The sequence below is a fragment of the Hylobates moloch genome, unplaced genomic scaffold (assembly GCF_009828535.3).
Source record: "Hylobates moloch isolate HMO894 unplaced genomic scaffold, HMol_V3 SCAFFOLD_2, whole genome shotgun sequence".
Lineage (NCBI taxonomy): Eukaryota > Metazoa > Chordata > Mammalia > Primates > Hylobatidae > Hylobates > Hylobates moloch.
The window spans coordinates 139,998,787-140,023,880 of record NW_026652277.1 but is presented as its reverse complement, the minus strand read 5'-3'; the positions used below and the strand labels follow the sequence as shown (position 1 = coordinate 140,023,880).

General features: G+C 36.2%; 1 long non-coding RNA gene across 1 annotated transcript; it reads left to right on the top strand.

Annotated features, from left to right (window-relative positions):
• Positions 1-4,232: 4,232 nt before the first annotated feature.
• LOC131381808 (uncharacterized) lies at positions 4,233-24,221 on the top strand. The gene is made up of 3 exons (XR_009210754.1): positions 4,233-4,445; positions 5,732-5,849; positions 24,057-24,221. It is a non-coding gene; the product is annotated as an uncharacterized LOC131381808 (long non-coding RNA).
• The last annotated feature ends 873 nt before the right edge of the window (positions 24,222-25,094 follow it).

Genomic DNA, 25,094 nt, shown 5'->3' with positions numbered 1-25,094 from the left:
CCTTTCTAGCTCTGATGTTTGCTTGGCAAGTAATGTGGTTGTCCATGCTTGCTGTCATCCGTTCCTCCCACTGTGTGTACCAGTTTCAGGCACGAATCCAGTGTCTCAGTCTCTGAAAAAAAAAAAAATACTCTCTTTCTGTGTAGGTTTGTTGCTAGGTTCTGCTCCATTCCATGTGGTCACCTCACTACTTGGCCACAGAGCTTCCTAATTATTTCCATTTATATTTATGTATTCGTTATTCACATTTCCATTATGTGGCTTCTTCTGTCTGCAGTGACTTGTCCTAAACTGCCACAGTCATTTGCTGGAATCTGCTACTTTTGTCATTGTTCCTAGTCTTGCTTGTGTGTCTCTAGCATTTTTATTTACTAATTGGTAAACTTCTTACAGCTAACTGAGAAGAGCTCTTGGAAACTACAGAAGTGCAAGATTTTCTAACAAAATATAAAAATGAGTGTTAATGACGTCACATAAATACCCAGTGAAGACACCAAAACAGAGATATCCTCATATCAATGTTATGGCTATGGCATAGACTTTATTTTAATAATCAGGAGGGAAAGGGTTGGGAGAAAGTGGCTTACACCTGTAATCCCAGTACTTTGGGAGGCTAAAGATGACGGACCACTTGAGGCAAGGAGTTTGAGATCAGCCTGGGCAACAACACAGCAAGACCTCATCTCTACAAAAACTATTTTAAAATTAGCCAGGCACGGTGGCTCTGAGGTGCTTGAGCCTAGGAGTTTGATGCTATGGTGAGCTATGATCACACCACTGCACTGCCCTCCAGCCTGAGCAATAGAGTAAGATCTCATCTCTAAAATAAATAAATAAATGACAAAAACATTAATAATAATAATGAGGTAAAGCAGATTCTACAAAGTGCATTTTTTTAGAATAGCAGAATATAATTTCAAATACTTACTTGGTAATAATATAAATGTTACTACGAATCTGATCAAGTGGATGGAATTTCCAAAGATCAGGACAGAACATTACTCTGAGTATTCATGAAGAATACTCACTCATTCAACCTTTCACTTATTAACTAAATATTTGTTGACTACTCCCTAAAAACCAGTGGTAAAGCAAACATTCATCCTTTTCCAAAAGAAACACAATAGTCAAACTATTGATTCATAATGTCGGTGATACAATAGACAAATTTATACTTTATATATTCAAAGTCATTTTATTTTCATTAAAGATACAATGAGATTGTAATTAGCTACACTTTATTCTGCTTATTTATCTATAATTATGTTTTTTATTTTTAAAGTTTTTTTGTTAAACTTTTTACTTTGGAATAACTTTTATTTACAAAAAAGTTGCAAAGATAATACAGAGAGTCTCCATATATTCATTATCCAGTTTCTATTATGGTTTTTTTTTTTTATATAACCACAGTAAATTTGTCAGAACTAACAAACCAACATTGGTACATTACTAAACTCTGTGAACTAAAGTTTAGATTTTATTCAGATTTAACTAGTTTTCCCACAAAGGTCTTTCTTCTATTCCAAGATTCAGTCTTGGGCTATAAATTGTGCTTAGTTATGTCTCCTATGGTCTGTGAAATCTTTATTTTTCATGATCTTTACAGTTTTAATGGATATTGGTCAGAGATTTTGTAGAATGCTCCTCAATTTGGGTTTGCCTATTGTTTTGTCATGAATATACTGGAGTTACAAGTTTTGCCTCTGAGAATACCATAGAGGCAAATACCAACCTTATCACATTATATGAAGCAGTACATGTTATTAACATGACATCATTATTGTTAAATAATAAAATTTCAACAATTTTAGTTTCAAACATCTAATTGACTTTTACTAGTGATCCATGAACTGGGCAGCAGCTAGTCTATAAAATAAGAAGGATCTCTGATGAGCTAGACAGAATGAGTTTTATAGGCAGAAAAAAAGGCAGGGAAAAGCAGGAACAATGAACGAATAGTGGTCTGGTTGTTTTAAGATTACTTTTCATATAAGGGTGTAAATAAAATCTTGTTGGCTTGATGGCATTTGGCTATCATCTTGCTCCGTAGTCTCAGAATGTCAAATGTCCTCTGATTTCGCAGGTCAGCTACCTCAATTAAACAATTCAGATTTTGGTTTGATGACATGAAAGCTTAGCATGAGTGACTATGTTGGGCTTGCTGTTTTTTTCCTTAACATTATTGATATTGAAACTCATCACACGGCTGAGGTTGTGTTTTTCAGGTTTCTCCATGAAAAAATTACTTACTCTTCTTTTCATATTCAATTTTTAAAAAACAATTTGGTAAGTCCAGCTTACCCTTCAAGGAACAGGGGATGTAATATTGTTTTAAGATTATTTGTTCAGATAATCAGCAGAACCTTATCCCAAGGCATAAGGTAAAGTGCCTTTAGTTTCTTTTTCTTTTTTTTTTTAATTTTATTATTGTACTTTAAGTTTTAGGGTACATGTGCACAATGTGCAGGTTTGTTACATATGTATCCATGTGCCATGTTGGTGTGCTGCACCCATTAACTCGTCATTTAGCATTAGGTGTATCTCCTAATGCTATCCCTCCCCCCCCCTCCCCCCACCCCACAAGTTTCTTAGAGAAAAGTTCTAAATACAAAAAATTAGCCGGGCATGGTGGTGGGCATCTGTAGTCCTAGCTACTCGGGAGGTTGAGGCAGGAAAATGGCGTGAACCTGGGAGGCGGAGCTTGCAGTGAGCCGAGATTGTGCCACTGCACTCCGGCCTAGGTGACAGAGCGAGACTCGTCTCAAAAAAAGAAAAAAAAAAAAAAAGAAAAGGTATAAATACAGCTCAGCATTACTGTGGATCTCCTGATCTTCACTGAATCACTCTTCCATGTTGGAGTATGACATTCAGAGCAGAAATAAGCATATTATTTTCTTGTCCATCACTTAAAATGAATGGGCACCAAAGTAATATAGGCCAATTTTATACTGACATAAAATGACTTTATACAAATCCTCATGGGAACACTGATCTAGATCTCAAGATTGTGAGTCAATATATCTCACCATCATGCTGGCCATATCCAGACTTGTAGTACTGTGTCTGGAATTGGTGGGTTCTCGGTCTCACTGACTTCAAGAATGAAGCTGCGGACCCTCGAGGTGAGTGTTACAGCTCTTAAGGTGGCGCGTCTGGAGTTTGTTCATTCCTCCCGGTGGGCTCGTGGTCTTGCTGGCTTCAGGAGTGAAGCTGCAGACCTTCACAGTGAGTGTTACAGCTCATAAAGGCAGTGTGGACCCAAAGAGAGAGCGGTAGCAAGATTTATTGCAAAGAGCGAAAGAACAAAGATTCCACAGTGTGGAAGGGGACCCGAGTGGGTTGCCACTGCTGGCTCGGGCAGCCTGCTTTTATTCTCTTATCTGGCCCCACCCACATTTTGCTGATTGGTAGAGCCAAGTGGTCTGTTTTGACAGGGCACTGATTGGTGCGTTTACAATCCCTGAGCTAGACACAAAGGTTCTCCACGACCCCACCAGATTAGCTAGATACACAGTGTCCACACAAAGGTTCTCCAAGGCCCCACCAGAGTAGCTAGAGTGTTGATTGGTGCATTCACAAACCCTGAGCGAGACACAGGGTGCTGATTGGTGTTTACAAACCTTGAGCTAGATACAGAGTGTCGATTGGTGTATTTACAATCCCTTAGCTAGACATAAAAGTTCTCCAAGTCCCCACTAGACTCAGGAGCCCATCTGGCTTCACCCAGTGGATCCCGCACTGGGGCTGCAGGTGGAGCTGCCTGCCAGTCCCGTGCGGTGCGCCCGCACTCCTCAGCCCTTGGGTGGTAGATGGGACTGGGCGCCATGGAGCAAGGGGCGGCGCTCGTCGGGGAGGCTGTGGCCGCACAGGAGCCCACGGAGCGGGGGGAGGCTCAAGCATGGCAGGCTGCAGGTCCCGAGCCCTGTCCCGCGGGGAGGCAGCTAAGGCCCGGCGAGAAATCGAGCGCAGTGCCAGTGGGCTGGCACTGCTGGCGGACCCAGTACACCCTCCGCAGCCGCTGGCCCGAGTGCTAAGCCCCTCATTGCCCGGGGCCCGCAGGGCTGGCCGGCTGCTCCGAGTTCCGGGCCCGCCAAGACCACGCCCACCCGGAACTCCGGCTCGCCGGCAAGCGCCGCGCGCAGCCCCGGTTCCGCCGCGCGCAGCCCCGGTTCCGGCAAGCGCCGCGCGCAGCCCCGATACCGGCTGGCGCGTCTCCCTCCACACCTCCCTGCAAGCTGAGGGAGCAGGCTCCGGCCTTGGCCAGCCCAGAAAGGGGCTCCCACAGTGCAGCGGTGGGCTGAAGGGCTCTTCAAGTGCCGCCAAAGTGGGAGCCCAGGCAGAGGAGGCGCTGAGAGCGAGGAGGGCTGTGAGGACTGCCAGCAGGCTGTCACCTCTCAGTACTGTTTTATGGTCTGTTTACAGTAATCTTGAAAGAGATAGAAAAGGTTCGTCCAAAGGATATAATCTTTGACCTAGGCCTAACAGCTATTTTTTTCTTCACTGTTATTTATTGAGCACTATTATGTGCTAGACCTTCCCCGTGTTTTTTTAAACTCTGTCTTGCTGACGTAATAGTTTTATAATAAAATAGTTGTTAGTAGACCAGTTTTACAAGGAAACTGAAACTTAAAGAGGTCGATTAACTTGACGATACGAGTAGGCTGTATATAGGGCTTAAAATAAGTTTTCTATATTCCAAAGTGTACACTTTTCTACATATATATGTAAAATATGTAATTAAAAAATTAGTTATAATAGCAAAAAGTCTGTGAATATGGGTTCTTGATAGTTATTTTAGTAACATCATTAAGATTTCTCTATAATAATTAAGATTAATAGCCATTGTATTTGGATAAAGTCATTTGGTGATCATGATATTCCCAGATCCAAGTAAATTCTGAATATTAGTATATTGCCCAAATCCTCCAGGTAGATAAAAAATTATTACATTAAGAAGCATTCAGCTGAAGTTGGTGCTGGAAGCAATCTTAAGTCATTTTCCTCAGAGTGCACATTTTCCGGTAATTTTGTTTTTGGAAACAAAATAGATGTTTTGATGTTTTTGTAAACAGTCAAGGTACAGGGAAAAATCAAATCAAAGAGCCTGTCTTGAATATTGTTTGATAGAAGTTAATCTTTTAGGCATTCAGTTCCTGATTCTCAAAAATACTTAAAAATATTATTAAAAATCATTGAGTATGGAAAAACCCATAAATTCCTGTGAAGCCTTGTAAAGTTATGTTCCTGGTAGCTGAAAAAAGGGGTCAGTTATGCCCAAATATGCAGGTGAAAAGTCCATTCCCTATAGTCATTTGGATAACCCTCTCTAACCGAACATAAACCAGAATAATTGGTCACTTCTCTATACCTGTACTTCTTTTAGAAATGGCTTTAAGTAGTCTCACATTATTTAAATTAATCGTGAAGTCACAATAAAGTCTGCTATTGAGAAGACAAGTGATGGTCCAGAATTTTAGTGTCTTTTCCTAACTGCTCATCTGGAATTTTATACAGAGGGGGTGCCAGGCAAAATTTGAAGTAGGTGACATTTTTTTCCATCTTTCTCTTTACCGTCTTTGTTACAGTTTTTCCTTCACTCAAAGCACTTTCTATTATTACTTAGATTCTCTTGCCAAATGGAAAAGATCTAGTCTTTAACACCTTGTTATGAGTTGGTTAACTCCATAACTTTCCCTAAAGAGTCTGTATTTTTTTTTTTTTTTTGAGACAGGACCTTGCTCTATTGCCCTGGCTGGAGTGCAGTGGCAGGAACATGGCTCACTGCAGCATGGACCTCCTGGGCTCAAGTGATCCTCCCATCTAAGCCACCTGATTATCTGGGACTATAGGTATGTGCCACCACGCCTGGCTAATTTTTGTATTTTTTGGAGAGATGGAATCTGCCATGTTGCCCAGGCTGGTCTTAAATTCCTGGCCTCAAGTGATCCACCTGCCTTGGGCTCTCCAAGAGCTGGGATTACTGGCATGAGCTGCTGCACCTGACCTAACAGTCTGTATTTTAAGAGAGAAACCCTTAGTAGGAACCTGATTTAATGATATATTTTCATGCGCAGTAGTATTTGAGTGGAAAAAATATTTTGGCCAGCTGAAATGTTAAAATATTCAAAATCTATCCATTTGTAAAGTCTGTCTGTGATTTATTTAAAAAATTATCTACTTTAGCTACAAAAAAGAATGATGAGCCTACTACGAGCCTGGCACTGTTGTGGACACTGGGGATATCACAGTGGTCAAATTCAAACAAAGATTTCTGCTTTCATGGAGTTGATATTCTAGAGGGAGGATACAACAATAAGAAAATATGGCTGGGCATGGTGGTTCATGTCTGTAATCCCAGAGCTTTATGATGCTAAGGCAGAAGGAACACTTGAGGCTAGAAGTTCAATGTCAGCCTTGCTGGTCAAGATATAATAAGACATCATATAACAAAAACTTTTTTTAAAAAGTTATCCAGGGATGGTAGTACATGCCTGTAGTTCTCACTACTGGGAAGGCTGAGGTAGGAGGATTGCCTGAGCCCAGGAGTTTGAGGTTACAGTGAGCTATGATTGTGCCACCACTGCACTCCAGCTTGAGCAACAGAAGGAGACCCTGTCTCTTAAAAAAATAAACAAGAAAAAGAAAACACACACATATATATGTTAAATGATAATAAGTAAAAAAAAAAATAAAAATAGGAAAATAAATGGTGTGTGTATAAAGCGATAGGATTGACAGGAGAAACTGTCAGTGATGAAAACATAAATATTTTATATGTGGTAATATAAGAAAGCAAGAAAAAAAGTGGTCTACCTTAGAGATATTTTTAATAGGTTGAGGGGAAAAGCAATAGGTTAATCCATAACGTGCTTCATTTTATATCTCATTTACATTTCCTATATTTTTAAAATAGGACCTTTATATGCTAGGCAATACACAAGCACATTCAATATGTTCTATTAGTTAATTCTTCAATAATCCTGAAACATTGGTAGGATTAGCTTACCTCTATTTTGCACGTAAGAAAACTGAGGCTCAAATACTTTAGGTAGCCTATTTAAGATCACATAGTTAATGGCAAAGACAGAAATAGGACTCAGGATTGTATGACTCCATAATGCCTGCCTGCTTTTTCATCTCTGTTACATTGCAGTCTGTCAGCTCTTACCTTTATTCCTGTCTCCACATCCCCAGAGACTTGTAGTCCAATCATGTGATGGCTTCATTCTGAAGGATTAGGCTCATTTTTGCTCTTGAACTAATAATAAAGTAGGTTGAATCAACTACTTTATAAAAGCAGGCTGAATCTACTACTTTATAAAAGTAGGTTGAGAATTGCTCCAAAGAAATAAGATAAGGCAGAAACAATAACACATATATCTTTAACATGTAGCTATTTTATAATAATTATATATATGTACATTCACACATAGACACACAGATTTACTTTTTCCCTCTATTTTCCCTAAGCAATAATCATATGAGTGAAGGTATATTAGTATATAGATAAATATTCACATGTATTTAGATGCATTTCTTTTTCTAAGAAGAACACATAATTGTGTTCAAAATGTTCAATTGTGCATTCCACTTGTGCTTAAAATGGACATTGAAATCTGCAAATTCAATAGAGATTAGAGTCTATTTCTGAAGATAGTGACAAATGAGTGGACACTTATTTTAGAATTTGGCAAATTTTTCTTGGAAACTTCTGCTATCAAAGCAGAAATCAAAGAGTCCTATCATCTTCATTAATCCACTCAACAAATATTTATTGGGATTCCTTTATGTGCTAAGCACTGGATATACATGCTGCCAAACGTAGTACAGACACAGTGCTGTGACATCCTGTGACATTCCTGTGTGACATTCCACTTGTGACACTTGTGACATTCCACTTGTGACACTTGTGACATTCCTGTGGTGTAGCAGGAAACATAGAAAATTAATCATTTCAGTTCTTAAGAGTATCATGAACGGTGAAGTGCAGGTTGCAGTGAGAACGAATCACAAGGCTATGACATGGACCAGTGGTCATGGAAAAACTCCCTGCGGAGGTAGAGTTAAAACTGAGACTGGAGGATGAGTGAGTCAATAAAATGTCCAATGGAAGATGGGGTAGGTGGGATAACTGAAAATAGGTTGAGATTAGTATTTCAACATTCTATAGGCAAGAGAGTACATGGTGAGAGTGGAGAGTAGAAAGATTAGAAATTGATCCTCTTATGTTTTATAGTCCATGTTAAAGTTTTTTTTTTTTTTTTTTTTTTTAACCTTATCCTAAGGAAAATAAGAAGTTAAGGAAATGTATTATGGGTAGAAGACGTGATATCTTTATTAGGTTTTTAAAACCTTCAATTGCAGCGGGAAAAGTGGATAAAATTAGAAGAGAGAGAATCAGTTAGGATGACATTCCAGGGATATGGGTGAGAGATCCTGCTGGCTTGGAGTAGGATTGTGTCAGTGCTGATGGAGAGAAATAGAGGGATGAGAGAAACAGGAGGCAGAATTGACACAACTTGGTGGTAGTTTTGATATCTATTATACTCAAAATCAGTCTCTTTGGCCATGGTCTGGGAAAGAACTTAAAAATCAAAGGCATTGCTGAATATCAAAGACTAAGATGTTTCTTAGGGAGCAGGTCTCTGAGCCCCTTAGGGCAAGTAGGCAAATAATTCAACAGCTTTTCTCACAACTGTACTTATTTAAGGTGACTCCAAATTAGCCTAAACAACCTTATAGACCTTATCGAATTAACAGCAGGTCTTGATTTTGAACGAGATAGAGTGGCCAATATGACGATTTGATGCCTGCTAAAAACTACATTTTCTCAACTTTTGGGAAGAGATGCTAGCCTCTGGACCAGCTTGGTACCATAAGACTTAAATAAGCCTTATAAGATAGGTAAGTCCTCAGCTGGATCTTAAATCCCAATCCAGTAGACTGTGTGAGAAGACAGGCACTTCACTGTGGTTTTTTGAAAGATATTTTTTAACCTAGAAAACTACCAAACTACCCAGAACAATGTGAAGAGTTTCTGAACACCATGCCTGTTGCAATGTGTAAAATTAGACTTTCTGTTACTCTTTTGCTACAAATTTGATTTGGACATCAACCTTTCGATTGATGGAACCTGACTACTCTACTGAAGGGATCTGACAACTTCGCTTTTTGTTGATGTTTTAGCTGTTTCTGTAGGAATGACTTGCAGAAAAGTGGGTATGGGTAATAGCATTCTCTTGAAAATAAGTTCTCACACAAATGGGCAGAGATACAAATCTCATTAAAAAGCCAGTGAAAATCAGGCTACAGGCCAAGAATGACTGAGGGATGATATTAAAATAAATGAAATAATTTTTGCTTTCCTTTCATTTGCCTGGGGATCTGTTTTCCTATAGGTACAAGGTATATTCTCTTGGGTTAGTGATTTGAAAAGCAATGACAGAAGTTTAGAGATTGCCTCTGAGGGATCAAAATGTTTTTGAGATGCGAGGACAGAACGCTAAAAATACGATGGTCTGAATACAATTTTTGCAAACCAGGTGAAATCAGGAAAGGATTTGCAATATTATTCTATAGCAGAGAACTTGAGATTTTACGGACCATTAATTCCAAGTGTTTATTCTTACAGACTTTCTTCATTTGCCTCTGCTTGCTTTCTCACAAAGTCAGCAAACCTGTAAAGCATCCCATAGTTGTTCATCTTCTGCAGATACGTGGTTTAATGAGCTGACAACAGACCATTGAGCTGTTTAGTTAGACCAACGCAAACCTATTTCTATCCTTTATACTTTTAGGGTGAATATGCAGAAGGATTTTTATCCCTATTATTCTACTTGAGAAATTATCGTAGATATAATCAGTGATGGACAGGCACTAGCTAGATTTAGTGTACACAGAGGTAGACAGAGAGGCTCATGCAGTAGTTTTTATAAATGTTAGAATGTAGTTGACCCAAAATGCTGCCCTTTTTCTGACTCCCATGCCTTCAGCCCCACTGATAAATGTTTAGTTTGTAGTATTTAATCGTGCCCTGAAATAATCATCATATGATTAATGTGTCAGTGTGTTGTAATATCTCTTTACATTTGTAAAAATATTGTGGTTCTCTGAGAAGATGTTACACCTTAAATATCAACCCATTAGCAATGATTAATTTATCTGACTATTATCATCTGATGTTACAAATTTCAGTGTAGGTCATGAGAAAAAATGTTAATTTTTGTTTGGCAGAAAAGAATAAGAATGTTAGAAACTAGAGTTGATCTCATAATGAGGGTGTTGGAGCTGGGCAGTGGGAGAACAGCATGCCAACACTTGTAGGACGAAGTTCTAACAAACTGTCGGTTGGGCAAAAATCACAAAGGCAGGAGTGTTGTAGCATATCTAGTAAGGGCAGGATCTTTGGAATCTGACATATCTGGGATAACATCCTTGCTCTGTCACTTAGTAAATGTGTGGCCTTGGGAAAGTCATTTAATCTCTCTAAGCCTTGGTCTCCTCATCTATATAACAATCATAGTAATGATACCTAATCACTGCATTATTGATGAGCATTTAAATGCTATTATTTTTAAATTGTTATTAATATTATTACTATTTGGAAGTTTGAGCTGTTTCCATTTAATGGTAGGGACTGGAAAATAACACGGATGATCAAAGAGCCTTTTCTAGGCATGGAGAATCCTCTGATAAGAAGTATTACTGTGAAGAAAACCAGATATAGTTAACTTAGGTGATTCAAGAAAATAATTTAGGGGTATCACTAGGTGTTAAAGGTAGGATGCAAATAGTTAAGCACGTATTTCTCTTAAAAGCATCATTTTTGTATCATATTCCCAGGCAAAGTATGAATACACTGATGGCATTTGCCATGATTTCCAGCCACCTTAGAGAACTAAGGCCCATCATTCCATTTTATTTGTAGGTGAAATCCAGTTCTGCTTGGGGCAGCAGAAATAAAAATGACTTCATTTCAAATCCTTGTTCTTAGTCATTTTATAGATTTATAATCTTTGGAAAATCACCTGAACTTTTAAAAAAATCTATAAATCAGTAATAATAATAATACCAATCTTATAGAATTGTTATGAGGCTAGAATGATGTAAGATGGAAATGGCCTTTGCAAGCTAAAATGAAATATGAAAACTTCGCTTTAAAAATAATTTTATAGGCAATGGACTACACTGAGTCAGTTATCTACAAAATATTGCATTTTTTACAGCCCTTGGCAAAATTGGAATGTGCTATACACCTCTCCACATATCACTCCTTCTCTTTTTTTTTTTTTTTTTTTGAGATGGAGTCTCACTCTGTCGCCCAGGCTGGAGTGCAGTGGCGCGATCTCAGCTCACTGCAAGCCCCGCCTCCCGGGTTCACGCCATTCTCCTGCCTCAGCCTCCCTAGTAGCTGGGACTACAGGCGCCCGCCGCCATGCCCAGTTAATTTTTTTTTTTTTTTTTGTAGAGACGGAGTTTCACCGTGTTAGCCAGGATGGTCTCGATCTCCTGACCTCGTGATCCGCCCATCACGGCCTCCCAAAGTGCTGGGATTACAGGCGTGAGCCACCACACCTGGCCCACATATCACTCCTTCTAAGAGACCTGTCCATATCACAGGGCCAATTTCCCATTGTTATCCCTTATGGATTAATCCAGCTGATTTCAGCTGCCGGTAATACAAAACCTATCTTAAACTGGCTTAAGCAATACACTCACATAAATAAAAAGCCAGAGACAAGTGAAGATTGATCCAGTGGGTTATCAAATGCCACCTAGGACCCAATTTCTCCTGGCTCTGTATTAGTGGTGTTACCTTTATCTTTAAGATCCCCAAATGGATGCTGGTCGCTCCCAAGATTCTATATGTTCTTGTTCATGTCTAGCCTGTAAAACAGTCTATGTGCCAATATTCTGACTGTAAATATTAAGGCTTTCAGGTTTTATCACTTGCCCAGCTATGGGCCAAACCTTATGGGCAAAGGAAAGGAATGCACTGAATTAGCTGATCTCAGGTCATATGCTCCTCTCTTAGATGTGAAGGTGGAGTCAGCTTCATGATAAATACATGAATCTGAAAGTTTAAATAAGGAACTATTTAAAAGGTAAGGGGAAGAATAAGCAATGGAATGTCCACCACAAAATTTCTACTACACATTAGCTAAACAAAGCCACAGGGAATGGATCTCTAAGGAAATAATTTCTGAGATTAATTATGGGTGTTGAAGCAGGGACTTCCTGATGGTATAAGACCACCCAAGAGGATATTTGATGGATTCATGGGCTATCAGTATGGCAAGTCATAGAGAGCTCCAGCCCAAGTATCAATTTTAAGTTTGGATTCTGCTTCTATGGCTTTCTAACTGTGTAACTTTGAGTAAATTGCTTATAATCTGTAAGCTTCAGTTTTCTCATCTATAAATTGAAGGCAGTAGTAATAATACCTACAAGCCTGCTTTGAATAATAAGTGAGATAATTCAAATAAAGTGTTTAGTATAGTTCCTGGGACACAGAAATAAGGAGTTAATACATTTTAACCTACTAGAATTATTTTCATGCACTTTCACTAGAAGTTCTTGAGTAGGCTCTAAGCCTATATCATTTATATAACAATTTATGAAAATGCTTAGCCATAGTTTTCAGAGAGTGACCTCCCCTCTTTTATTGTATCATTAATTTGCCCATTCTTGGAGTAATGTCCTTATGCTAGCCACCATTCTTGAAAACTATGGAAATCCATCATATTTAGGATAACCATTTAACTCATCATTCAAACTAGGACACCTTTGGTAATGAGAGGAGGCACTTAAAACAATTAACATGTAATAATCTAGGGTATGAACTAGAACTAATTCAGTTAAACTATCTAATGATATTGAAAATTTTTATGTAAAATAACTTGAGTAAAATTGCTTAGGGACCTAACAAAGGCAAAAAGTTCTAAAAAGAAGAGATGTTTTCTCTTCTTTATAAATTCTGTACTGTCAGTGAAAACTATCCCAGTATTAAGCATTTTTGATTTGTTATTTTATTCTATTTAAAATATTATTATAAGTGATTCATATATCCACATAAATATTATAGCAGATGTATTTTTCTCTTAATTTGAGTTCATTTGTAATAAGAAATTGAACCAACCAAAATACATTGGTATGGCTATACTTAAATATAACTACATCTTAAAAATAATGAAGCTGATTAACTTTCATTCTATTGTTGAACAATGGATATGTTAGTCTGAACTTGGAGTCAGTAGTGCATTAATATCAAATTTCTGATTTTTTGAACCATTAGGGTTATTTACTTTCACATGTTTTATTTCTCTATGAGTTAAATTGAATTTATATGTCTGACAGCCAAGACCTCCATAAACACTTTTAAAATAATAAAGCTGACTAACTTTAACATCTTTTCATTATTGACTTCAGAAAGAGGAAAATATAATTATCTTTTACAATCTATATTAATACCTATATTACTTTCAATGTCTTAAGTGGATAGCTAAAAATTCCAATGTTAGCATAATTTACTAGCTAATTAAATTAGAATTTGTGTTGTTCCAAAATGATTTAAGAAATAGTAAAGGAATATCTACATTTAAGAGTACTAATGATTTAAAATAATTTAAAAGAAGCAAAAAGAAGGTAAAATTAAGGAGAAAATATGGCCACTGGAATGATGAAAGAACATAAAATTTAGCTCATGAATTTATATTCACTTGGTAGAAGAAGTGTATAAATATATCCCTAAGCTTTAGCAGTCAAAAAAAAGAGGGAAACATAATCAATCCAAGAGTCAGAAAGTCCATAAACTAAAATCAAAGCCACTAGTCACTAAGAGCACAATTCTTCCTGTATGGAGAATAGAGAAAAATTTCTTCCTGAGGAATACACATGCTATGACTTCCTATTTCTCCAAGATAAGTAATGTTATTTGCTTCATAATACCAGATAACAGTATTTTTCTTTAAGCTAGTAGTTCTGTTACTAAAATATTAACAATTTCCTTTATTTATTTATTTTTCTTTTTTTTATTATACTTTAAGTTTTAGGGTACATATGCACAACGTGCAGGTTTGTTGCATATGTATACATGTGCCATGTTGGTTGCTGCACCCATTAACTCATCATTTACATTAGGTATTTCTCCTAATGCTATCCCTCCCCCTGCCGCCACCCCACGAGGATCTAGAACTGGAAATACCATTTGACCCAGCGATCCTGTTACTAGGTATATACCCAGTATAATATATATAGGATTATAAATCCTATATATATAAATCCTATATATATAAATCCTAAATATATATATATATATAGGATTATAAATCATGCTACTATAAAGACACATGCACACGTATGTTTGTTGCAGCACTATTCACAATAGCAAAGACTTGGAACCAACCCAAATGTCCATTAGTGATAGACTGGATTAAGAAAATGTGGTACATAGACACCATGGAATACTATGCAGCCATAAAAAAGGATGAGTTCATGTCCTTTGCAGGGACATGGATGAAATTTCCTTTATTTTTAAAAAACATTCATTCAAGTAGCTTGCTTGCATACTGGTCATGTAATAGTTTCATGTTTTAATTGTGTGCTTCCTATATCTTATATAAAAATGTGTGCAGATTTCAATGTGAAGTAAATATTAACTTTCGTCAAATTGTTTAACAAGCAAGCACACGTGAAAGGCACAATATTTTAAAATACAGACTTTAGTTCTTCCCACATAAGTATATTTTAAAAAAATTTATAGGCCATTGTAGCCTTCTTTCCTATACTAGACACCATTTTTCTTATGTCAATAGACTTAAGATTTTCAAATCTTAAGGTATGTTATGCTATAAATGGTGGTGTGAGGGGACTAAAGGGAAGGGAACCTTGGCCTGTGGACCTGGCATCTGTGGGTGTGAAATGGATTGTCCTATTTGTGTGACCACGGTTGGCTTCTAAAGTAAAAATACTTTGGTGAATGTGAGTATGGCATAAAATGGACTTTTAACATGCATGCTAAAATCAAGACTAGTTTTTATATTTATTTATTTACCTAATTATTATTATTAGGGACAGAGTGATATGGTTTGGATCTGCATTCCCACTGAAGTCTCATGCTGGATTGTAATCCCCAGTATTGGGGGCGGGGCCTGGTGGGAGGCAATTGGATCATGGGGGTGGCTTTTCATGGTTTAACACCACCCCCCTTGGTGCTGTCATCACAATAGTGAGTTCTCATGAGATTTGATTGTTTAAAAGTGTGTAGCACTCCCGCCCCCTCTTTTGCTCCTGCTCCTGCCATGTGAGACATCTCACTCCCCCTTTGCCTTCTGCCACAATTGGAAGCTTCCTGAGGCCTCCCCAGAAACAGAAGCCACTGGGCTTCTCATAGAGTCTACAGAAGCGTGAGCCAATTAAAACCTCTTTTTCTATAAGTTACCTAGTCTCAGGTGTTTCTTTATAGCAATATGAGATGGACTAATACACAGAGTTTCTCTCTGTTAACTAGGCTGGAGTGTAATGGTGGTGCGATCATAGCTCACTGTGATCTCAAACTACTGGGCTGAAGTGATCCTCTGGTGTAGCTGGGACTACAGGCACAACCACCACCACACCCAGCTAATTTTTAAATTTTTTTGTAGAGAGAGGGTCTATCTTGCTATCCTGCCAAGTTAGGTCTGGAACTCCTGGGCTCAAGCAATCATCCTGCCTTGGCCTTCTAGTGTTGGGATTACAGGCATGAGCCACCATGCCTGGCCTTTAAACAGGTTTTAAAAATTATAGTAGCACAAGATGAATTGGAGAATGGGCAATCATGTGGTAAATTTGAAATAGAAATAACTGTTGGAATTTAGGGACACCAATAAATATCCCTATCCTCCTCTGGGTTTGAAACTAACTGAAATATAGATCAAGTTCTGAGACATAAAGATTTAAAAACAATGAATTTGTGGGTACCATGCTCACTATTTGGGTGGTGGGTTTAACAGAAGCCCAAACCCCAGCATTATGCAATATACTCACGAAACCAACCTGCACATGTACTCCCTGAATCTGAAATCAAATAAAATAAAGAGAATGCATCTTGACCTGTGGGCACAATCAGGGCTCCAGAAATGTCACTGTGAATTAAACTATGATCCTTCCCTGACTTTGATAAGCTTGCTATGAGATATGTAGTATGTGTCCTGAGAAGTGGGTACTCCAAAAAAGGGAACTCAAAAGAACTGAGGATATATTTGGCTTTATAAAGCAGAAAACTCCAAATAACAGAGGCTCAAACAAAAAGAAGTTTCTATTGCTCTCATGTAGAAGAAATTTGGAGGCAGGCTGACCCAGAGCCAGTGTTGTGGTGCTGTGGTCACAGGGGAGTTGGGCTCCATTGCTTACGAGTTGTTTGACCGTAGAAAATTACTTCCTGTTATGAGTCTCAGTTTCCTCATTTATAAAATAGGTGCAGACTTGCCAGCATTATAAAGATGGTAAAATTAAATAAGATAACTTATATACAGCAACCATGAAGGTAGGCGGTGCATATTATTTAACCTTCAGAATTATAGACAAAAGTAAGAAGTAAAAAGTCTCTAGATTAAAAAAAAAAAAAAGCAAAGATGAAACTAAAATGACAGAAAACAGAGCAGCAATTGCCAGGGATTAGAGATAGGATTGACTATAACGGACCATAGGGAAAACTTTTGAGAGAACGAAATTGTTATATATCTTGATTTTGTGGTGGTGATTATGCAACTGTATATATTTGTCAAAACTCACAGAACTGTACACTAAAAAGGGTACATTTACTGTATGTAAATAAGTTTAATTTTAAAAATGAGAAAAATACAAAGTAGGATCATAAAATTTTGAAGATTCTATTGATTAGTAGGCATATCCTAATGCATGCATAAGTTGTACACAGAGATATACCTTGAATAGTTACACATTTTATTCTTTGATGTGGAATAAACATAATTTACCTGAAAGACAGAATCATAGATTTTTAGATCTGGAGAAAACCTTGTAAATCATATAGACTAACTGCATTAAAAGCTAAGAAACTTGAGGCCTGTCAAGGTGAGGTGGTGGGGAAAAAAAAAGAGCATAAGCTATTTCTTTTGTTGCAGAGTGGTATTTAAAATCATGTTTTCTAACTTGCAGTCTTGTGCTTCCTGCCACATCATAATTTTATTTATTTATTTATTTATTTATTTATTTATTTATTTATTTATTTATTTATTTTTGCGACGGAGTCTTGCTCTGTCACCCAGGCTAGAGTGCAGTGGCACGATCTCGGCTCACTGCAAGCTCTGCCTCCTGGGTTCACTCCATTCTCCTGCCTCAGCCTCCTGAGTAGCTGGGACTACAGGCACCCACCACCACGCCCGGCTAATTTTTGCATTTTTAGTAAAGATGGGGTTTCACTGTGTTAGCCAGGATGGTCTTGATCTTCTGACCTTGTGATCCGCCCACCTCGGCCTCCCAAAATGCTGGGATTACAGGCGTGAGCCATTGCGCCAGGCCCATAATTTTATTTTTTAATAAAAAGTTACTTTTTATAAAATGAAAAAATTAATACTAGCATTTCAGTTGCTGGGCACAGAACAGGATATTAAAGCATTTATCACTATTCTGAAATATAAGCTAAATGGAAATTATAGATATATTTGAAGTTGATGCTGAATTTCCTATAGTCACATGAGCACTAGAGTACCTATGTCATTTTAATTCTATGTGTGATTGGGTGCCCAAACTTTATTAAGCAATCTCTATAGCTTGGGTGTAAAAATTCTGGACCAGATGTGAAAGACCAGCATCCCATCTTAGCTTCACCACCAGTCATCGCTCCAACCTTAGATAAATCTTACGCTCTTGAGCTTTTAATTTCCTCATCTGGTTTGGACTAGCTCAGTGCTTTCCAAATGGTTATTAAGAGATCCCTTTTACAAACAAAATCTCAAACTAAACCATAATATAATAAAGATAAAAGAAAACTTTTCCCTTTCAAGCAGGAGGGGAGACTCTGGTCCTTCCCACTCAGCTTCCTCTCCCTATCCCACTGCAGGCGTACCTCAAGCCAGTTCTTGAGTTGTAGGGTGCCAGAACACAGTTTTAAAACTCCTGGAGAAGATCATCTTTAAGATTATTTTCTCTCTGATTTGTGAGACCAAAGGTAAAAGTTATTTTTTTCCCTTAGCTGTAAGATCGGAAGTCACAGATATTATGTGAGACATTTTTGATGCAATTGTACTTATTTCATTGAAACTTTAATCTTTGTCTTTGAAAAAATGAATTAAAGAACAAAAGAGAAGAGTGACATCTTTGCAATAAGTCCAGATTGTAGAACATTGTCAAAAACCTTAAATCAGTGATAGAAATGTGTGCATATTGGAGCTATGGTACCTTGGGCTAATACTTCCAGCAACATTGCTAATGTAGTTTTAGTATATTTAGCATTATTTCAATAGGACAGTTTGGGAGGACCTGTCAAATGTCAGGAAATTTGGTGAATATTAGTGAAATAATACTTTCTATTGTCTGATTGCCCTTGGTCAAACATGCAAAAAATGGATAGTAAGGAGACACATGAATATGCATTCTGTGGTGGTAATAAAAAAGGTAGAATAAAATTCAGTGCAAGAACACAGTGAAGAGAAACTTCAAATAATGTTGATGGTATAATGAAATGATGAAAAAGAAATGTCATGGAGCTAAAAGGTAGCAGCCTGGATACTCCAGGGTTGTTTAGGCCCAGTTGCTCAAGTCACTTACCACAAAATAGCTTTTGTTTGTTCAAAAAAAGGAAAAACACTGATCTCTTAATGGCCTTTGCTACGTATCTGGGAAAACTGTCACTGCCAGCAATGTTTCAATACATATGAAAGTGGTAAGAATGGGGTACAGGGAGTTCCAATTTAAATAAATGTCTGCACTTTTTGGATACAGACAAGAGATGGCGACAAGAGAACCCACAACACAGTGGTTCAAGCAAAATAGATGTAAGAAACCTGGAGGAGGCTGCTGAGTCAATCAGGAGCCCATATTCTTTCTGCATTGTTGCTCTGCTATTCCTTAAATTTGTCCTAGATTGTCTGGTGGACACTGGCTCAACACTAAGTTTATTTTCTAGACTGTGAGATGTGGGACAGAGAAGGAGAGGGCAAGTGATTTTCTCTTTTAAAGAGGGGAGGCTGAAGTTGCACATATAATTCCAGTTAAAATACCATTAGAAAGAAACCAGTCACCTGATCACACATAGCTGCAAGAAATGCTGGGAAATGTGGTCTCTCATTGAATAGCTACCTCTTTAAAAGGAGAAGAGTATTCCTTACAGGAAGGAAGAGAGAAAGGGGATGTGTAGATAAAAGTCTCTGCCACTGCATGTAAACCCATTGTGTAATGAAATTTAATTTTGCAATACAGGATATAGTTTCATGATAATTTAATAAAATAAATTGAGAGCAAATGAAAAGAAACATTTGCGATGGGGGGTAGAATCACTTACTTTGCAGCATGATCATTATAAATAGAAGGCAATAAAATCCTGATGCTGATGTTGTCTTAGTTTAGAGTCCTTTTGAATCATGTTCAGGGTGCAGGATCCACTTCCACTCAAATTTGTCAGGTTCTTGTAGTTTAGAGGGCAGCTGGTTAAGTCTTTGCAAAATTTGATGAAGATAAAGGAAATAAATTTGGTTTTATTTTCATCAGACTTCTTTGACAAGATGATAATTATGCAACATCTGTAGAACTGTTTCTTACATTTTCTTTTTGTTCAAATTCCAACACATCAAATTCCAGTGCTTTTTGAGATAACAGGAAATAAATTCAATCTATCAGGAAAAATCTGTGTGTTATCAATATTTGACTATAGGGATACTCCCAGTACTATCAACTTTGGATTAGAAGCCTACAAGTTGCATGTCCAACTTGGCACTAACATAGGGTGCCTCTGAACAACTTGCTCCAAGGTATTGACATTTCTTTTGTAGTATAGCTAATGATATGTATTTAGTCTATGAGAAATTTTGGTAAATTAAATAAACTTCGTAGGTCAAAAGTCTTATCTGAGAGTTAAATACAGTAATTTTATGGGAGTTTTAGTAACTTTCTTGGGTCAGATTTGAAAACAGTAATAAATGCCACAAACTTACCACTCTCACAAAGTCCTTTTCTCAAATTCCTGAGTTAGACTCCTACAGAGTCACACTGTTTGCATTTGAAAGATCATATGCTGACTTTGCCTATGGAGCTTTTGCTTAGAGTTGAGAACATTTTTGCAGCTGGGGTGAACCTATAGCTTGCTGGGGAAAACCAACATGAAGCAATTGATCATTCATCCAAAAATAAGAATTCTAACAGAAAGGGGTGGTAACTGCAAAAAGAGCATGCTGGCGTCAAATAAAAAATATGTAGGAACAAAACTTCTGCTGATACCGAATGGTTTGAGAAATAAATTCTTTGTGTTTGGGGCTCATTTTTCTTTACTTTCTTATTAAACAGATTAATTTTGTTTTCCTGAATAAAAATGAATCATATTTTTGAAGGGCTGAAATCCTGCTGTTTGTTCTCCATATGAAATTATCATGTGGAATAACATGGCATGCTGCTCTGGAAATTGCCTATGAGATTTCTTAGCTTCAGATCAAAGTTCTGTGATTGAAAGTTAGAAAAAGTAATTCTTTTTTGTTATTAACATTTTTGTTTTATTTTTTAATTAACAAAAATTGTATATATTTTTTGGTATACAACATGATGTTTTGATATATGTATACACTGTGGATTGGCAAAACCAAGCTGATTAACATATGTATTACCTTACATATGTATTCTTTTTTTGTGGTGAAAATAAAATCTACTCTCAGCAATTTTCAAGTATACAATACGTTGTTATTAACTATAGTCACCATGACCTCTATTCCTATCCCCTAGAAATCACATTTATTGTCTGCTTCTATGAGTTCTGCTTTTTTAGACTCTATATTTATATTTGTCTCTTTGTGCACAACTTATTTCACTTAACATGATTTTTCTTCAGGTTCATCTATGTTGCAAAGGACAAGATTTCCTTTGTTTTTAATGCCGAATAGTATCCCACTGTGTGTGTGTGTGTGTGTGTGTGTGTGTGTGTTTGTGTGTTCGTGTGTGTATAAAGCACATTTTCTTTAGCCATTCATCCATTGAAGGATATTTAGGTTAATTCCATACCTTGGCTACTGTGAATAAAGTGTTGATGAACAAGTATTACAGATATCTCTTCAACATATTGATTTCATTTCCTTTGAATTTGGATCATATGATAGAACTATTTTTAATTTTCTGAGGAATTACCATACTGTTTTCCATAATGGCTGTACTAATTCATATTCCCATCAATGGTGTGCAAGGGTTTCCTTTTGTCCACATCCGCCTCAGTGCTTACTATCTCTCTCTCTCTCTTTTTTATAATAGTCATTCTAATAGATGTGAGAAGATAATTCATTACAGTTTTAATGTGCATTTCCCTGATGATTAGTGATGTTGAACATTTTTTTATCTACCATTTGTATGTCTTCTTTTGAAAAATATCTATTTAGGTCCTTTTCCCATTTTTTAAATTTGGTTACTTTTTTTTAAATTGAGTTGTTTAGTATTTTGAATATTAACTCCTTGTCAGATGTATGGTTTGCAAATATTTTCTTCCATTTTGTAAGTTGTCTCTTCAGATTCTTGGTTGCTTTGCTTTTTAGTTTGAAATAATCCTATTTGGTTATTTTTCTTGCGTTGCTTGTGATTTTTGAGTCAAATTAAAAAAAAATCTATGCCCAGACCAATGTGATGGAGCATGGAGATTTTCCCCTATGTTTTCTTCTGGTAGTTTTATAGTTTCAGGTCTTATGTTTAAGTCTATAATCTATTTTGAGTTGATTTTTGTATATGGTACAAGATAGGGGTTGAATTTCATTCTTCTGCATATGGATATCCAGAATTTCCAACGCTACCAAAAACTTTTAGAACTAATTAATGAATTCAGGAATACTGCAAGATGCAAAATCAACAACAAAAGTTAGTAATGTTTCTACACACTAAGAATAAACTATGCAAAAAAGAAATTGAGAAAACAATCCCATTAACAATACCTACAAAAAATACTTAGAACATTTAACCAAGGAGGTGAAACATTTATATGCCAAACTATGAGACATTGAAGAAGGAAATTGAAGAAGATGCAAATAATGGGAAGATATCCCATTTTCATGCATTGGAAAAGTTAATATTGTTAAAATGTTCATGCTACCCAAAATGATCTACAGATTCAACAAAATCTCTATCAAAATTCCAAGGACATATTTTACAGAAATAGAAAAAAAAACCTTAAAATTTATATGGAACCACAAAAAATCTGAATAAAAAATAACTTTTGAAGAAAAAAAAATAAACTAAAGGTACCATACTACCTAATTTTAGAACATACTACAAAGCTATAGTAATCAAAACAGTATTGTATTGGCATACAACAGACACATAGACCAATGGAACAGAAAAGAGAATACAGAAATAAAGCTATGCTTTATGGTTAATTGATTTTCAACAAAGATGCCAAGAATACACTATGGAGAAAGAACAGTCTCTTCTAGAAAGAGTATTTCTTAATAATTGAACATCATATATTCACAGAAAATTTTCTAGTAGTTGAATAAATGAGTAATTATAAATCCAAACAATCATTAATTTTTCTACAATTCAATAATTCTTAAATACTTGCTAAAATTTGATCCCAGTATATAGACTAAATCTGCAAATCTGTGTCCTTAGTAGATATTTTCAAAGCAATAGATAGAATGTAATTTAGTAAACATTAAAAACTGACCAAATTTCTCTTTTCTCTTTATTGTTTGGCATCATGGGGACTCTTTCAAATTGAATTTTTATAAAAAAAAATTTATTCATTTTGTTAGTATCTAGTGAGTCATATCTAGAAATTACTATTTTGATTTGTACATTCTCTATCAGCAGAAAAAGCTGGGAATCATAAATGGGGAAGTATAACTCTATTTCCTAGCAACCAGAGAGCAAGTTTGGTGACATGAAATAGGTGAAATTGTCAGTTTTTAGAAAAATGATGAATTTGCTCTGTGAAGACAAATTTTAATCTTTTCAAAGAGTTGATTTATCTTACTTTTGTTTTTACTGTTCCTTAAGCACTGAAATTTGTCTTTTTCATAGTCAAATCTGTTGCTCTTTTGATTTCTCCCACTGAATTTTACCTTAGTGTCCTTTCTGCTCAAAGTTAGTAAAAAGTCACTGGTAGATATTTGTTCAGTATATATTTATGGGGTACAAAGTGAGGTTTATGACTTATGAATACAATGTGGAATAATTAAAGCTAATAAACAGATTTGTAAACTCAAATACTTATCTTTTTTGTGGTGAGAACATTTGGAATTTGCTCTTACTCATTTTGAAATGTCAAATTATTTTTAACTAATTTAGACACAATGGGTATATATACTTTAATTTTCTAGGTTGGAAATTGCAAAAATGAGGTACGTAATAGAGTTTGTGACCTTTAAAAGTCTGGAAACTCAGTTTAAAGTAGTGATTTTTCTTGTCTAAGTCATGTATCTGAGAATATTACAAGTATGACTTTATTTTATTTAAAGTAAAGCTCTGTTAGTTTTTCATGATAACAATGATTTTCATAAGGGAGAAAGAAGAGAAAAAGTGTATGAAGGGTCAACTCCCAAAAATTTTTAATCTAAATGATTCAAAGTCTAACATTTTAACATGATCTTAAGCATTCAAGATCTATCAAGGGCTTCATATTACAGGCCTGAGAACAGGACATTTTCCATTACATATCTTCGAAGATGATCTAATGTTTTGTCTTGTTCCAAACAAATGTATACAGAGAAAAAATTGGAAATCTCTCATAACAAACCCCACATGTAGTCATCGCTAAATCTCTTAAAATGAAGCCTTCATATTTTTTATTATGAAATTATAGCATCCTCTGATTAAAGAATTCAAAACAAATGTGTAATTCTTTACATGACTTTCTGATTTCATATTGCTTATTTCAGGGTGAAAATGAGCAGACTGTCAAGTTGATCAGTCATGATGAAAACAGCACAGTGGCAGCTCAGCCTTTGATTCATTTCCAGTGGTCATTATTATTCAGGCATGGGATGGATTACAAATGACCGTATCTTTCCACATGTTACAATCATTAAAAAAATTAAATGAAACTTGAATCGCTTTTTAAAATCCGAGGATGAAGGATCTATAGTTAAATGAATGTGGTCTAAGAAATGAACCTGGGTTTTTTAAGTTAAATAATCAAAAAGGTACACTATAGAAAGATTAATTATCAAAACATTCTGAAGCTTCATGGGCTAATCTTCTGTGAGTTGGAGAACTGTTTTGGGTTCTTTCACAAAGTTTCCTGTTAACTTACACTGACATTAAATTTTTAATGCCAAGGACTTTTCTCAGCATTTTAAAGGTGAAATGGAAAATATTGCATCAATTATATGAATGAACTCTGAGGGATCACTGTAGCTTTTAAGTTTAGAAAGCTGAAGGAGTCCAAGACTTATAAAGGCCTCATTAGAGAGGATCAAGGGTTTATATCTTCTAATTGGTTCAGAAGAGCTTCTGGATTTTTGTCATCTAAATGGCATCAAGCTTTGTTAAAGCTTGATTAACTGCTCAATCATTAAAAATCATTTTGATTCTGAAATGTTCTTTTATAAATTCAAAAGCGTTGAGACAGAGTAAAATAAACCACTGCATAGTTATTATTAATCATTTAGTATTATATGAGTATATTTCTTCAGTTAGAGATAGTTGATTTCTATTAAATACTGGAAACATTTTATTTCATTGCCATGTTATTGATGAATGCATTTAAGAATATTTTACAGATTTGAATTATTGTGATTATCACCTTGACAATGTTTAACTCCCCATAATTTGACCAGGAGCTTTTCAGAAATATTTTGAATCTGTGTAACTCTCTGGAATGGCCTTTCTTTCACGTGTTTGAACTTTGAGCATCCTGCCAAGGGTGTATCCCTAAGGAATTCAGTCTTGTAGTCTCATCTGTGTCTTCCTAGTGT